Below are 15,417 nucleotides of genomic sequence, written 5' to 3' on the forward strand. Positions count from 1 at the left end.
TGTGATAGGAGAATATTGTACAAATAAGTTGCTCTGTCTGGGGCCACATCACCCTTGTGAGTATGCCCACACTGGAAAATGTACAATATTTTACTTATTTTTCTCACACTGAAGGAAATAGCTGCATAGTTCAACTCACTAGTTTAAAGTACAGGAAGTAAAAATCAGAGATTTGTACCATATAAATGATGGCAATAAAAAGCCAATACTACTTTAAAGGTTCAATATTTATCACAGTCATAAAGTCTTTAAGATTGCCATTATATGAACCTATGATTTCACTTCTGCCTCAATAATACTTCATTACTTGCTGTTATATTTATAAAATCTTATTGTAACAAAGCAGAGTAACCATCTTTCCTTTTATGAGATAGAAATAATTACAGGTGGCCTTGATAGCAATATTTATAATTAAGGTTATCTAATGCTTTCCATTAAAAGATCTTGTTCTTCTTCGAGTGCTTGCTCATATCCATTCCAGTTAGATGTTCTCGCGCCGCATGCACGTTCGTCCGAGATTTTTACCCTAGCAACACTCGGTGGGCCGGCAGGGCGCCCCCTGGAGTGGCGCCGCCATGGCACCCAATATATACCCCTGCTGGCCCATCCGCTCCTCAGTTCCTTCTTACCGCCCGTGTCTGTCGTTGGAACAGCAGAGCGCAGCTTAGCTGATTTCCACCTCCCTAGCTCTTCGCTCGTTTATATAGTTATTGTGTACATAGTTAGTTTTCCATAGTTCTCATTAACTTTTATATATTATTAGTAGTTTATAGTATTTGTGTATATAGTTAGAGGGTTGGGGGCTAGCCCCTTCTCCTCCTCCGGTACCGGGGTCCGTGCCCAGTTCACCAGGCTTCAAACCTTGTGCGGCCTGTCATTGGCTGATGCCCACAGGAGATCCGCATGACTCCTGTTTAAAGTGTCTGGGAGAATCCCACCTTGCGGACAAGTGCCGAATCTGCAAGGCGTTCAAGCCCCGGACAAAGAAAGAGCGGGACATTCGCCTCAAGCAACTCTTGATGGAGGCAGCTCTAACTCCTCCATCTTCGGCACTGACTCCGGCACCGGGGATGAGTGCTCCCTCCGCACCAGAACGCATGGTTCCAGTGAAGACTCCTCGGCACCAGCCTTCACTGGCTCAACCCTCTGGCAGGCACCGATCCCTCTCCCCGAGGACCAAGAGACACAAGGCTCCTGCGGCACCATTATCTGTGCCGCAGTCGGAGCGTACATCTAAGGCGGACTGCCCAGCACTGTCAACTGCTGCGGCACCGCTTGCCTCCGCACCGTCGATTCCGGTCTCTCAGGAGCCGTCGAGTCCGGTGCCTACCAGCTCCCCAGCGCGCACTGTGGTCGAGCTCATTGTGCCCTCGACGCTGGAGACTTTCTCCATGGCTCCAGAACTAATTGCTCTGACGGAGCCTGAGCTGCCCCAACCCCCGACTCCTTCGGTGCAGGTTGTTCAGTTACTGGGCAAGCCCGCCATGATGAGGCCATCTTCGCCGGACACTGTGCAACGCCACCGGTCCCAATCCAGGTCCCGCGGACTCCTCGATCCAGACATCGCTCCCGCTCTCGGCATCACTTGCAGTCCTGGTACCGCTCTCCATCCCGGTACCGGTAGTACTCACGGCACCGCTCAAGATCCCGGTCTCCATCGTGGTACTCTCGGCACCGGTCCAGGTCCCGGCACCGCCATACCTCTCGCAGCCGATCTCGGCATGGCGATGCGAGGCACCGGTCGACCTCCCAGCACCACGCTGGTCGCAGGTCCCGGTCCCGCTCCCAGCACCGCTATGACTCTCGGTACCGTTCGCCGGTACCGCGCAGACAGGAGTCCAGTGGACGCAGAAACCTGGTCCAAGTGACTTCAGCTCCTCCGTGGCCCTCGCGTCACCCATCCGTCTCCTCCCATGTGGATAGTGCCTCCTACAGAGACTCAGAGACGCATGCCCATGGCCTGGACCACGGACCTCATCAGTGTCCTTTTGGACACCTTGGGCGTATTATCAAGCCCAAGGTGAACCGACTGGCCCATCACGCTCCGGTCACTCAGAGCACCTTGTGCCCTAGGCCACCGTCAGCCGCCCTCTCCCCACTGACACAGAGGAAACCAGTGCTCACGCACCAGAACCGCATGACCTTCCGGAGCCAGAGATCCTCCCGGACCAGGCGTCAGTGCAGGACCCACTCGTCCCGGGGCTGTCATCTTCCTCCTCCCCGGATGAGGCAGTAGTGGGGACGTCGTCATCGGGACCACCTCCGATTGACCTCTGGTCACACCAGGACCTTCTGCGGCATGTCGCCCAAAATATCAACCTGCTGGTAGAGGAGGTCCCAGAGGTGGAGGACCCGGTGATTAGCATCTTGTCTGCAGAGAAGCCCACCCGAGTGGCTCTCCCATTCATCCATTTGATCCAGGCTAGAGCTGACACTATCTGGCAATCCCCGACTTCCATCCCACCCACAGCCAAGGGGGTCGAACGGAAGTACATGGTGCCTTCCAAGGGGTATGAGTACCTCTATGTGCACCCCGCTTCCTGTTCCTTGGTGGTACAGTCTGTCAACGAATGGGAGTGCCATGGCCAACAAGCCCCCGCGCCTAAATCTAGAGAAGCCCGGCGCATGGATTTGTTGGGGCGAAAAATCTATTCTGTGGGAGGTCTCCAACTCCGCATAGTGAACCAACAAGCCCTCCTCAGCAGATACAGTTACAATACCTGGAAGGCTGTCGGGAAGTTTGCCGAGTTGGTTCCATAGGATTCCCACCAGGAATTTGCAGCGCTCCTGGAGGAGGGGACGAGGGTCGCTTACGAGCCTCATTAGATGCCACCAATTTGGCAGCCAGAACGGTCGCTTCTGGCATACCCATGCGCCGTATATTATGGTTGCAAGTGTCCGGCCTGCCACCTGAGTGGCAACATACAGTACAAGACCTGCCGTTTGATGGTCAAGGCTTGTTTTCACAAAAGACGGACCCCAGACTGCAGAGTCTAAAGGACAACAGAGTAATTATGCGTTCATTGGGAATGCATATGCCTCAGACTCAAAGACTGTCCTTCCGCTCCCAACTGCAGCGCCCTTGCCCCCCACCTCGGCCACGGCAAGACTTTGCCAGAAGGAGAGGTCGTACTAATCGCAGACGTCAGTCTGGACCTCAAGGGGGCAACAATTCCAGTCCCACTAATCCAACGCTAGGACTCAAACCAAACTTTTGAGGGTGCGCCCGAGAGCAGTGTACCAATTGCCTCCCCGGATCCCTTTCAGTTCTACAACCGCCTTTCCCCGTTCCTTCCAGCGTGGTCCCAGTTGACATCAGATAGTTGGGTCCTACACACGGTGGAGCTTGGATACTGCCTTCAGTTTGTTTCACCTCCTCCCTTCCACCCCCCTCCTCGTCCCTCTTCAGGGACCCCTCTCACGAGCAACTCCTCATCCAGGAGGTCCACAAGCTCCTCTCAATCGGAGCTATAGAGGAGGTACCGGAGGAGTTAAGGGGCAGGGGGTTTTATTCCCAATATTTCCTTATTCCCAAGGCGAAAGGGGGCCTCCGGCCTATCCTAGACCTGTGAGGACTGAACAAATTCATCAAAAAGTTCAAGTTCCACATGTATCCCTGGAAACCATTATTCCTTCCCTGGATCCCGGAGATTGGTACGCCGCTCTCGACATGCAGGATGCATATTTCCACATAGCAATTTATCCCCCTCATAGTAGGTATCTGCGCTTTGTGGTAAACCATCGACACTCCCAGTTTACTGTGCTGCCCTTTGGCCTCTCCTCAGCCCCTCGTGTGTTCACAAAGTGTATAGCGGTTGTCGCTGCTTCCTTACGCCATCGTTGGATACACGTCTTCCCTTACCTCGATGACTGGCTTATCCGAGGGGCCTCCGAGGCACAAATCATCAGCCAGGTGGCCATTATCAAGGACCTCTTTCTGCGTCTAGGCCTGATCATCAACTTAGACAAGTCCACTCTGGTGCCTACACAGAGAATAGAGTTTATCGGGGCAATGCTGGACTCCAACCTTGCGATGGCCAGTTTACCCCCCCACCGGTTTCAGGCCATAGTCTCACTTGTCCAAGTTTTTGAGCGTTTTCCAACAACCTCTGCCTGCACTTGCCTTGGCCTCCTCGGTCACATGGCTGCATGCACATTCGTTACAAAGCATGCCAGGCTGCGAATGTGTCCTCTCCAAATCTGGCTCACCTCCGTCTATCGGCCGCCCAGAGACACCATAGACATCATTCTGACAATTCCGCCGAGCGTTCTCGGCTCCCTCGACTGGTGGCAAACGCCCTCCCGGGTGTGTGCAGGACAACCGTTCCATCCTCCCCAGCCCTCCATGTCCCTAACAACAGATGCGTCCTCCCTGGGCTGGGGTGCTCACCTAGGGTGCTTGCGCACCCAGGGCCTTTGGTCGTCCCGGGAGTTGACTCTACACATCAATGTCCAGGAGCTGAGAGCGGTCCGGCTGGCGTGCCAAGCATTTCGGCGTCATCTGCAGGGCCATTGTGTTTCAGTCTTCACGGACAACACAACGGCCATGTATTATATAAACAAACAGGGAGGGACATAGTCCTCCCCCTTGTGTCAGGAAGCGATCCTACTGTGGGACTTCTGCATAGCCCACTCCATAGACCTAGTAGCCTCCTTCCTCCCAGGAGTCCGGAACACACTCGCAGATCATCTGAGCAGGTCCTTCCTGGTGCACGAATGGTCCATCCATCCGGACATTCTCCATTCAGTTTTCCGGAGGTGGGGCTTTCCCCAGATAGACCTCTTTGCCTCCAGGGAGAACAGGAAATGCCAGGTGTTCTGCTCCCTGCAAGGTCGCTCCCCAGGCTCCCTGTCGGACGCGTTCCTCATTCCGTGGATGGGCCACTTCTGTTATGCCTTCCCACCATTTCCTCTCGTCCACCAAGTTCTGATCAAGATGCGCAGGGACAAAGCCCGCCTTATCCTGATCGCTCCGGCTTGGCCGAGGCAGCATTGGTACACCATGCTGCTCGGCCTGTCTCTGTCACACCCGATTCCCCTGCCACTCAACCCAGACCTGATCACGCAGGACTTCGGCAGGCTACACCACCCGGACCTGCAGTCCCTTCATCTGACTCCATGACTGCTGGCTGGTTGAGCCAATCGGAGTTGCGTTGTTCTGCCGCAGTGCAACAAGTGCTGCTCGGAAGCAGAAAGCCCTCCACGCAGTCAACATATCTTGCTAAATGGAAGCGTTTCTGTCACTGGTGTACTCAGCAGGACCTTTCTCCGCAGGCTGTATCAGTCCGCACCATCTTGGACTATTTATGGTCTCTCAAAGAGCAAGGTCTAGAGATCTCTTCGCTAAGAGTGCACCTTGCAGCTATTTCCACCTTCCATCCTGGGGAGGCTGGCAGTTCCGTTTTTTCCCATCCTATAGTTTCCAGATTCCTCAAGGGCTTGGAGCGACTCTGTCCCCAGGTCAGACAACCAGCCCCTACCTGGGATCTGAACCTCGTCTTAGCCAGGCTCATGGGGCCCCCCTTTGAGCCTTTAGCCACATGCTCGCTGCTGTACCTGTCCTGGAAGACAGCATTCCTAGTTGCTATCACCGCGGCTAGATGGGTCTCGGAACTTAAAGCTTTGACTGTGGATCCCCCGTATACGGTGTTCCATAAGGACAAGGTACAGCTGCGACCACACCCGGCGTTCCTCCCTAAGGTCGTCTCCCCCTTTCATGTTAATCAAGACATCTTCCTGCCAGTCTTTTTTCCAAAACCGCACTCATCGCGACAGAAACAGCAGCTGCATACTCTGGATGGCCGCAGGTCTCTCGCGTTTTACATCGAGAGGACCAAACCCTTCCAGCGTTCACCTCAGCTATTTGTAGCGGTAGCAGAACGTATGAAGGGCATGGCAATCTTTTTCCAAAGGATTGCTTCTTGGGTGACATCCTGTATTCGAACATGCTACGACTTGGCTCATGTTCCGACTGGCCATCTTACTGCCCACTCTACACGGGCTCAAGCCTCTTCATCTGCCGCGTTCTTGGCCCATGTTCCCGTACAGGAAATCTGCCTCACAGCCACCTGGTCTCCCATCCACACCTTTGCATCGCACTACACATTGATCCAACAGTCTAGAGATGATGCCGCCTTCGGCTCAGCGGTCTTTCATTCCGCAACGTCTCGCTCCGACCCCACCGCCTAGGTAAGGCTTGGGAATCACCTAACTGGAAAGGATATGAGCAAGCACTCGAAGAAGAAAAGATGGTTACTCACCTTTGTAACTGTTGTTCTTCGAGATGTGTTGCTCATATCCATTCCACACCCACCCTCCTTCCCCACTGTCGGAGTAGCTGGCAAGAAGGAACTGAGGAGCGTATGGGCTGGCAGGGGTATATATCGGATGCCATGGCGGCGCCACTCCAGGGGGCACCCTGCCAGCCTGCCGAGTGTTGTTAGGGTAAAAATCTCCGACGAATGTGCACGCAGCGCATGAACACCTAACTGGAATGGATATGAGCAACACATCTCGAAGAACAACAGTTACAAAGGTGAGTAACTGTCTTTTTTCAGCTGCTCAAAGCTTTGCCAAATTTTAACTACTTGGTCTGAAATTTGCCATGTCAGATGTCTGCCTCAGTGTAATTATTTTAAAGTTTCAGCAAAAATGGTTCAGCTGTTTCCAAGAATGCAATTAGAGAAAAATACATTATTTTGCCAATGTTAAAAATTCTTACAACCATTTTGTTGTAATGCTGTAATGCCTCCATGCTTTAGAGCAGGATCTTGAAATTTCAGTGGCAGGGAGGAGTCACCGGGGGCCAAAAATCCACCCAAATTTAGCTAATTTATAAGCCTCTGAAAATCACTGTTTGCATATTATTGTAGAGGTTTGTTAGAGTTTCACAGCAGAATCTTCCAAATATTCCATCTATATTGATTGCGGATCATTCTCTGAAAACATTCACTCAATGTGCAGCAGCAGTTAAAAAAGCAAGGAGAATGTCAGAAATCATTAAGAAAGAGATAGAAAATGAGGCAGAAAATATCATACTGCCTCTATATAAATGCATGGTAAGCCTACATCTTGAATACTGTGTGCAGATGTGGTCACCTCATCTCAGTAAAGATATATTGGAAAAGGTTCAGAAAAGGGCAGCAAAAATGATTAGGGGTATGGATGAGTTTCCGTATGATGAGAGCTTAATAAGACTGGGACTTTTCAGCTTGGAAAAGAGACGACTAAGGGGGTGTATGATTGAGGTCTATAAAATCATGACTGGTGAGGAGAAATTAAATAAGGAAGTGTTATTTACTCCTACTCATAATACAAAGAACTAGGGGCCAGTTGCCCCACCTTCATGTGAGAGGGGGCTAGAGAGGCTGCACAGGCTGGTAGCCAATCAGGAAAGGGCTTGCTGAGAGCCAATCAGGGCCAAGACTGGAGACAGCCAATTAGAGCTCAGCTTGGCCATATATAAAGGCTGCCCAGAAGAGCAGCAGGGGGTCTCTCCCAGACCTTCAGAGGGGAAGATCTGTCTCCTGAGTGAGGAGACCAGCACCTGGGACAGCGCAGTGCTGGACAGGCGTGAGGGAGCAGAAAGGAACTCCAGCCCGCTATCTGCCAGGCTGCAGGCCCTGAGGGAAGGGCCTAGCCAGTGCAAAGGGGCCAAAGGGGAAGTGGCCCAGGGAGAAAGGCGCACAAGGGGAGAGAAGGAGCGCAGTGAGGCCATTAAAGGGCCCTGGGTTGGGACCCAAAGTAGTGGGCAGGCCTGGGTCCGCCCCTTCCCCCTTGTACTGCACCTGGCCATGCAGTAGGGTAGCTGAAACAAACTGCAATCAGCCCTTGAGACAATGGGCTAGACTTTGGAGGTTGTGGCTGGCCACTGAGACCAGTACATGGACTGTTGCTAAGGGGGTGAGGATGGACTAGGGGGCACCGCCAGCAAGGAACAGACGATGGACGGGACACCACCGGCAGAAGGCGCTCCCCATGAACTGAGCTAATTCCCAGGGGTAACCAGCAGGAGGCACTGCAGTGGTGTGCCGCATCCCTGTCACAGGGCCACCAAAGGAAATTAATAGGCAGCAGATTTAAAACAAACAAAAGGAAGTATTTCTTCACACAACACACAGTCAACCTGTGAAACTCTTTGCCGGAGGATGTTGTGAAGGCCAAGACTAGAACAGGATTCAAAAAAGGACTAGATACATTCATGAAGGATAGGTCCATCAGTGGCTATTAACCAGGCTGGGCAGGGATGGTGTCTCTAGCCTCTGTTTGCCAGAAGCTGGGAATGGGCGACAGGGGATGGATCACTTGATGGTTACCTGTTCTGTTCATTCCCTCTGGGGCACCAGGCATTGGCCACTGTTGGAAGACAGGATACTGAGCTAGATGGACCTTTGGTCTGATCCAGTATGGCAATTCTTATGTTCTTTATCTGCACACCTGAACTCTGGCTCATTAGTTTCACCTGATGTAGCTCTAAGTTTCACAAATCTTTCACCTGATTTCCTTCAGAATCTCACAGAGATATTAGTTAGCTCTTTCACCCACTATCACAGTCATTCCAAACCAGCAATTAATTTGTGAACAGCGTGGTGGGTGAATTCTTATCGTCAACTATGATTTTTTTTGCCATGAATACCTACACACACATGAGTGGTGCTCAAAAGCACAAGCTGCAGCAGGTCTGTGAAAAAGAAGATCAGAGATGTATGAGTAGTTTCTTGAAACATGCAAAGGTGAACAGTTCAAGGACGGGTCTACTACTTCCACTTATGAGCCTTCCTTAGCTACTGAAGATGTTGATTTGGGTTTGTCAGACTTGTTGGGTGCTGGAGTCTCTGACTGCAGCACAGAGCTTGTCACTGAATTGTTGGGTCCTGGAGTCTGAGTCCAGGACAGAAAATGGCCCATTGCTTGCTAGTGCAGCTGTTATGGATGACGATACTAAAAAGTATGGGGTTTTGACTTTGTCACGGAACATCCAGCTACTTGGCCACAAGTGACAGATTCTTGTAGGTGTTTTTTGGTAGAAAATGGTTCCACTGTTAATTTAGAGCAAGACATTTCACCTAGCAAACACAAGAAATATTAAAATCATGGTTCTTTGTCAAAACTCATAATGGGGAGTTACACCAGTGATCTTGGTTGATGTACCCTTCGAATCTAGTCTCCTTGTTCTGTTTTGCTTGTTAGCTCTTCCAGCCAAATTCTTCACCTTCCTTTGAAAACCATGAAACTGGATTCACAAACTTTTTCAACTTTAGCATGAGATTATGCCGACACAAATGTTCAAAGGAGCACATAGAGGCAATCTTTTGCTGGGTGGAACTTGCAGAACAATTGGGAAAGGGTTGCACAACTAAAAAAGGTATGCAAACCTGCTATCAGATGCAGAAAGACACATGGCACAATATTTTGGTATGTCTCCTGGGTATTTTGTTGTACTTACATGAAAAGTGTTTAGCTTTGAGTGGTTCAGATGAGAAATTAGACAGTCCTTATCATGGTAATTTTGGAAGTTTACTTGAATTGTTTGCTAGCTATGATAGTTTGTTGCAAAATCACGTGAAATCTATTAAGGCCAGTACCACAAAAGTAATGTACTGATCAAACCAAATTCAAAATCAATATATTGCTAGGATCACAAGAAAAGTTTGACACGCTATCTTTGACAAGGTTAAGAAAGTCAAATACTTCTTTATGATGTTTTATGGCACTCTACACCTCTCCCAAATGGAACAAATGGCTCAGATATTAAAGAAAGTTGAAGTTTCAAAAGATGGAATGAAGGCTGTTAAGAACTTTGTAGATTTCATTGATATCCATACCAAAACGGGGGCAGCATTAAGGATGCTATATTACAGAAGCTGAAAAAAAGATGGTTTAGCTATGGCTGATTGCAAAAGAGAAAGCTATAACAATGGAGCTAACATGGCTGCAGCATACAAAGGTGTTTAAACTCAAATTCAGTAGATAAATAAACACATATGCATCATTCCTTTTGCTGTCCAATCATTGAATCTTATTGGAGAAGCTGCTGAAATGGTTGTTTCCCCAGTTCTACTTTTCAGAATTGTTTGAAGACAGTATACCCTGTTTTTTGCTACTACCAGTCATTGTGATGTGTTGAAAAAAACATATTAGCATTACATTAAAATCCCAAAGCACAACAAGATGGTCAGCAAGGGTAGAGACAATCCATCCACTGCTAAATTAAGCTGAGAGTGTTCTTGATGCTTTAAATTAATTCAAGCCTTCACATAATCTTACACCAGAAATTAAGTTGGAAACTGATAGCTTGCAAACAAACCTTTCAGAGTTTTTGTTTCATGTTTTGGCTGAAATGTGGTATACTATCTTATTGCCAATTAACATTCTGAGCAAAAATTTCAGATCCAGATCATGACATTCAAAAGGCTTGCAGCTTACTTGGTGGCCTTCAACATGCTTTATCGGAATTATGGTCCTCTGGGTTCATTGCATGTAAGGAAGCTGCTGCTTCACAAGCTGAAACGTTAGGAAGATCCACACAGTTCAAAGAGAAACGATCTTGAGGGAGGAAAGTAACAGCAAGTGCACTTACAAAGGATGAAAGGTCATCAGATCCCAAAAAAGTCTTTGAATGAGAGGTTTGCAACCTCATCTTAGACACAGTATTAACACAGTTGGATGATAGGATGTGTAAGTCCCAGGCCTAGAGCAGAGACACTCTCCGAGCAACTTAATGAGTGCAACTGGCCAGAAGTAGGCTGCCTGATAGGCTACACCACCTGATTGGTTGGAAGAACCAGCAGATGAGTGCGTAAGCCTAGCAGCAGCAGTTTGCTGGCTGCTCAAAGCATTCACCCATAGCTGCATTAGCTCCTGCATCTGCTTGTTCTCAGTCCTGTTTCTGCGCTGGACCCAGCAATGCCCCTGCCTTGCTTAACTCCACGTAACCAGGATCTGACCCTCAGTTCCAATTCCTGATTTCTGACTCCAGCTCTGATCTTGGATCCTAATCCTGGCTCCTGACTCTTGCTCCATTCACTAGGCCTGATTGCCCATGTACCCATCTCTGACAGTAAATATGATGGAGTTGGAGAAAGGTTTGCTTTTTTGATGGGTGAGAACCTGAAAAGTCTCAGCAGCAAAAACCTAACGAGGCACATCTGACACTTAGCAAGCAGCTAAGGATTGAAACTCAGAGTTTGGAGAATGAGGTTGAGCTCTTTGACAGTTTTTGCAAGCTAATCTTTGAGGACTCAGAAACGAAGTCACCCACTGATCTCCTTAGCCACATTCACAAAAGATCTTTACATGCGAGTTTCCCTAACACAGGAAGACAGCAAAAAATTCACAGTGCTCTTTCTGTAACTGTGGCTGCTAATGAAAGCAGTTTCAGGAAACTAGAATTAATCATGACCTAAGAACAGCCATGGGGCAAGAAAGGTTAAACAATCTAGCAGTTATTTCTATACAGAAATAGGAAGTGAGACAGATAGACTGGGATGGGCTAATTAATGAGATTGCTTCAGAGAAGGCTGAGAAGGCCCCTTTGTGAAAGTACTTTGTGGTGACTGCATTTGTGGTAGTGGTGTTTTATTGTTGTTGGGTGGCTTTTTGCAGCATGGAGCAGGGTGGATATGAGTCTTTGAACTGGACCTACAACACCCTTGCCACGGACTGCTCAGAATCTGGAAGCGGGCCTGGGATTACTGAGTCTCAACATTCCTCTGTTGTCAGCAAATATCTGTTAAACTCACTGACAAAGTGTGTCTCATCGCTCTCTTATGGCTGGCCTACATAGACAATAACCTCTTACTGCTACTAACAGTTATGCCTTAGCTCATGAGGCAGAGGTCTGTGTTGTAGACCTAAATATTCCAACCCTGCTGATGACCCATGTGGGGTTGAATATGGTTCCACATAACTGAATCATAAGGGAGATGGGAGAGAGGGTTCAGTTTTTTTTATTTTTAAACCCAGGAAATTACTTTTTTTAAAAAAAATAACTACAGGTATGTTAAGAAAAACATTAAGGTTGTGAAGTCAAGTGCTCAAATGTTAGAAAAATGCCAAAGTTGTATTATTTATTCTGATTATTAAAAATGGGGAAAAAAATTTTCAGCAAATAGTAAATTCTTCTAAAAAAGGATTTTTCAGGCTATTGAAACAGCTAATGAATTTGGTACAAATTCAGTGTGTAGTTTCAGCCCCAAAAAACTGAAAATAAAAATTCTGGAAACATCAAAATGAACAGTTTCAAAATTGTCATTTCAAAAATGTTGTTTCAATTTGACATTTGAAATTTTTTATTTTACCTGAACTAATTTTTTTTAGTTTTTTATTTTGGTGAGAAAATTAAAAAAAAATCAATTCAAAACAATTTTTCCCAGATATTTTCAGCCACTGAACCAAAAAATCAGTTATTCGCTCAGTTCTGATTATGATACTGTGACACTGAGCCAGTGAGGGTTAAGCATCCAGCAGGCTGCGTGACCTGAAAACAACCCTTAATGACCTATTAGTAGAGTAATGAAATGGTAAACAGGGCCATTCCTCATAGATAGTTATCAAAGCCATGTTAAATAGACTAGAGCCCTTAAATGTAGGCCTTTAATGATAGAGAATTAAAAAGATACTAACTGTATTTGTCTGTGTTTACCTATATCTTGTTAGAAGTTTAACAATGGGATCTAATTAGCTTGTAGATGCTAAACTTCTGTTCCTGTTTATAATGTTTCATTACTATATTCTATTGATTCAGAGATCAAACAGGGATATTAACATGTAGATGGAACTTGTGCAATATTATTGTTTTCATTTCTCTTTGAAATTTATAGTAAAATACCTGGGAACAGTTTGATGGTTAATTGCTTTATGCTAATAAATGTAACTAAATTACTGGTGTATGCACAGGAAACAGATTAGCTTCAAAGCAACAATATACATTACCTATTCTTCAGCCAAGGATGCCCTGTGTGACCACAGCGTGCTTGGCCTCAGGGGGCAGCTCTAGGCCCCAGCAGGCCAAGCACGTGCTTGGGGTGGCAAGCCGTGGGGGGCGCTCTGCTGGTCGCTGTGAAGGCAGCAGGCAGGCTGCCTTCGGCTGCTTGCCTGCAGAGGGTCCGCTGGTCCCGCGACTTCAGAGGACCTCCGGCAGGCACACTGAAGCTGTGTTTGGGGCGGCAAAATTCCTGGAGCCGCCCCTGCTTGGCTTGATCCTGTTATATCTCAGATCTGCATAAACTTTGACAGGGAAATTCTAAACCCGTTGAGGTCTCCAGGTTACTCTGGATCCACCCTGAAAATTCTCATGGAAGAATTTGAGCAAGCTCTGCACATTGACTGCCGTATGAACTATAATCAATTGAACTGATTCAGAAGGATTTTTACAAATCAGCAGCTTCACCATCTCGGCTATGAAACTGACCTAAGAATTTTATTCACATCTGTATGTATAATGATCTTCAACTGTAGCAACTCTCTTTCTTCTTTTTATTTAAAAAAAAATCTTAGATTTAGTAGGATTGATTGTAAGCGTGAATTTGGGTAAGATATGAAATATTCATTGACTTGGTGGGTAATGTAGTCTCTTGGGATTGGTAGAACTGTATATGGTGAGTAAGGTTTTAAGTGACCCTCACTATGTTAAACTTGGCTGCTTTTGGCAGGAGCCAAGGCTGGATTGCTTAAAGGGAACTGTATTGTAGTGTCTTGGTAACCAGTAAGATATTATAGAAGTTGTTTGGTTACTGACTTGGTAAAATCTAATTATAGAATAAATCACCAGTTTTGGGGATCTTTCACCCTATCCTTTGCAGTTTCCCCTCAGAGCATTCTCAGTATAGTCTCTCCAGTGACCATGGTCACAGATAGAGTCTTTAGTTACATAATCACATACTATTTTTTCAAGATGACTCCTGCCTCATTCAGTGCGCCAAATGGATGGTGCTCAGAGAATTAGTCAGGAGTGTGTAGTAAATGAGGCTATCGTCTGTAGGACTCTGCTTCCTATGTTGCAGAAGTTGGAAGGGTGTATAATGAAAGAGGCAGGGGATTGCAGGAAGAGAAAATATGGCCTTGTCATAAATAGATAGCTAAGGGTTAATGTTTCTTTTACCTGTAAAGGGTTAACAAAGGGAACCAAACACCTGACAAGAGGACCAATCAGGAAACCGGATTTTTTTAAAAAGCTTAAGGGAGGAAGTGTGGCTTCTTTGTCTTGGGTCTGTGGCTTTTGTCTTTCCTCAGCTATGAGAAGGTCATTCTTTTAATCTTCTAATCTTTACTATTCCAAAATTGTAGTACAGTAAAAAACAATATAGGCCTTTTATGTTGTTTGGTTGTATTCATGTGTGAACTTGCTGGAAAAGTTTCAACAATTCAGATATCTTTTTGAATCAACGATATGTTATTTTTTGCATTGGTCCTGTACTATGTCATACTTTGAATACAGAGAAAATTTATGATGCTCTTTTTCTCATCTTTTTTTATTAAATTTTCTTTTTAAGACTTGTTTGAGTTTTCTCTCTGGTAGGCGGTAAGGAACAGGGGAGGGATTCTCTTTGTGTTAGAGACTCTAACGGAGGAGAAGTCTGCAGCACCACAGCAGGAGAATTGGTCGGGGAGGCGAGGAAAGAGAGAGATAGAATCATTCTCTTTCCTTGGTATGTGGGGTTTGTCTCTTTGTGGATAGAAGAGACATGCTTCTTGGTATTGTATTAAAAGAGATTGCATCAATACTCTCAGGTTAGCCCAGAGAGGAAAGTCTGGGTGGGAGAGGGAGGGGGAAGGAAGTAGGAGTATTTCCTTGCCCGATAAGATCAACTCAAGTTCTGGTCTTGGGGTCCCTCCAGGAGATAGTTGGGGACCAAGGCGGGTACAAGAGCGCTGTAATTACCTGTCTGGGTGGCAAGCGAGATAAGATCCAAACTGGTAATTAAGCTTGGAGGTTCATGCTAAGCACCCAGATTTTGGACTCTAAGGTCCAGATTTGGGAGAAAGGCTTATGATAGGCCTCATGGTTAAACAAATTGAATTCTGCCTTGGAGAACTGGATTCTATCCCTGCCTCTGCCACAGAGTTCCTGTGTGATGCTGGGCTAGTCACTTAAACCAAACTTGTCACAGGTGGTCACTAATTGTGTGTTTCTTGTTTTTTGAATGCATACTTGAGACACCAGTTTCCAATTTGCAGAATTGATGAGTATTCACAGCTGCAAATGAAGCCAAAGGAGATGTGCTTTGAACATATGAAGTGCTACAAAAATGCTAAGTACTCTGAAAAATCTAGATGTCTCAAGTTGGGCACCTAAATTGATTGGACACTTTTGACAATTTTGGCCTTAATCTGTCTGTGCTTCCATTTCCGAACTGTGAACTGGGGATAATACACTACTATCTTATCTGACAGTTGTGCTGTGAAGATAAATTCACA

Source organism: Chelonoidis abingdonii, chromosome 5 (genome assembly GCF_003597395.2).
Source record: "Chelonoidis abingdonii isolate Lonesome George chromosome 5, CheloAbing_2.0, whole genome shotgun sequence".
Classification (NCBI taxonomy): Eukaryota; Metazoa; Chordata; order Testudines; family Testudinidae; genus Chelonoidis; species Chelonoidis abingdonii.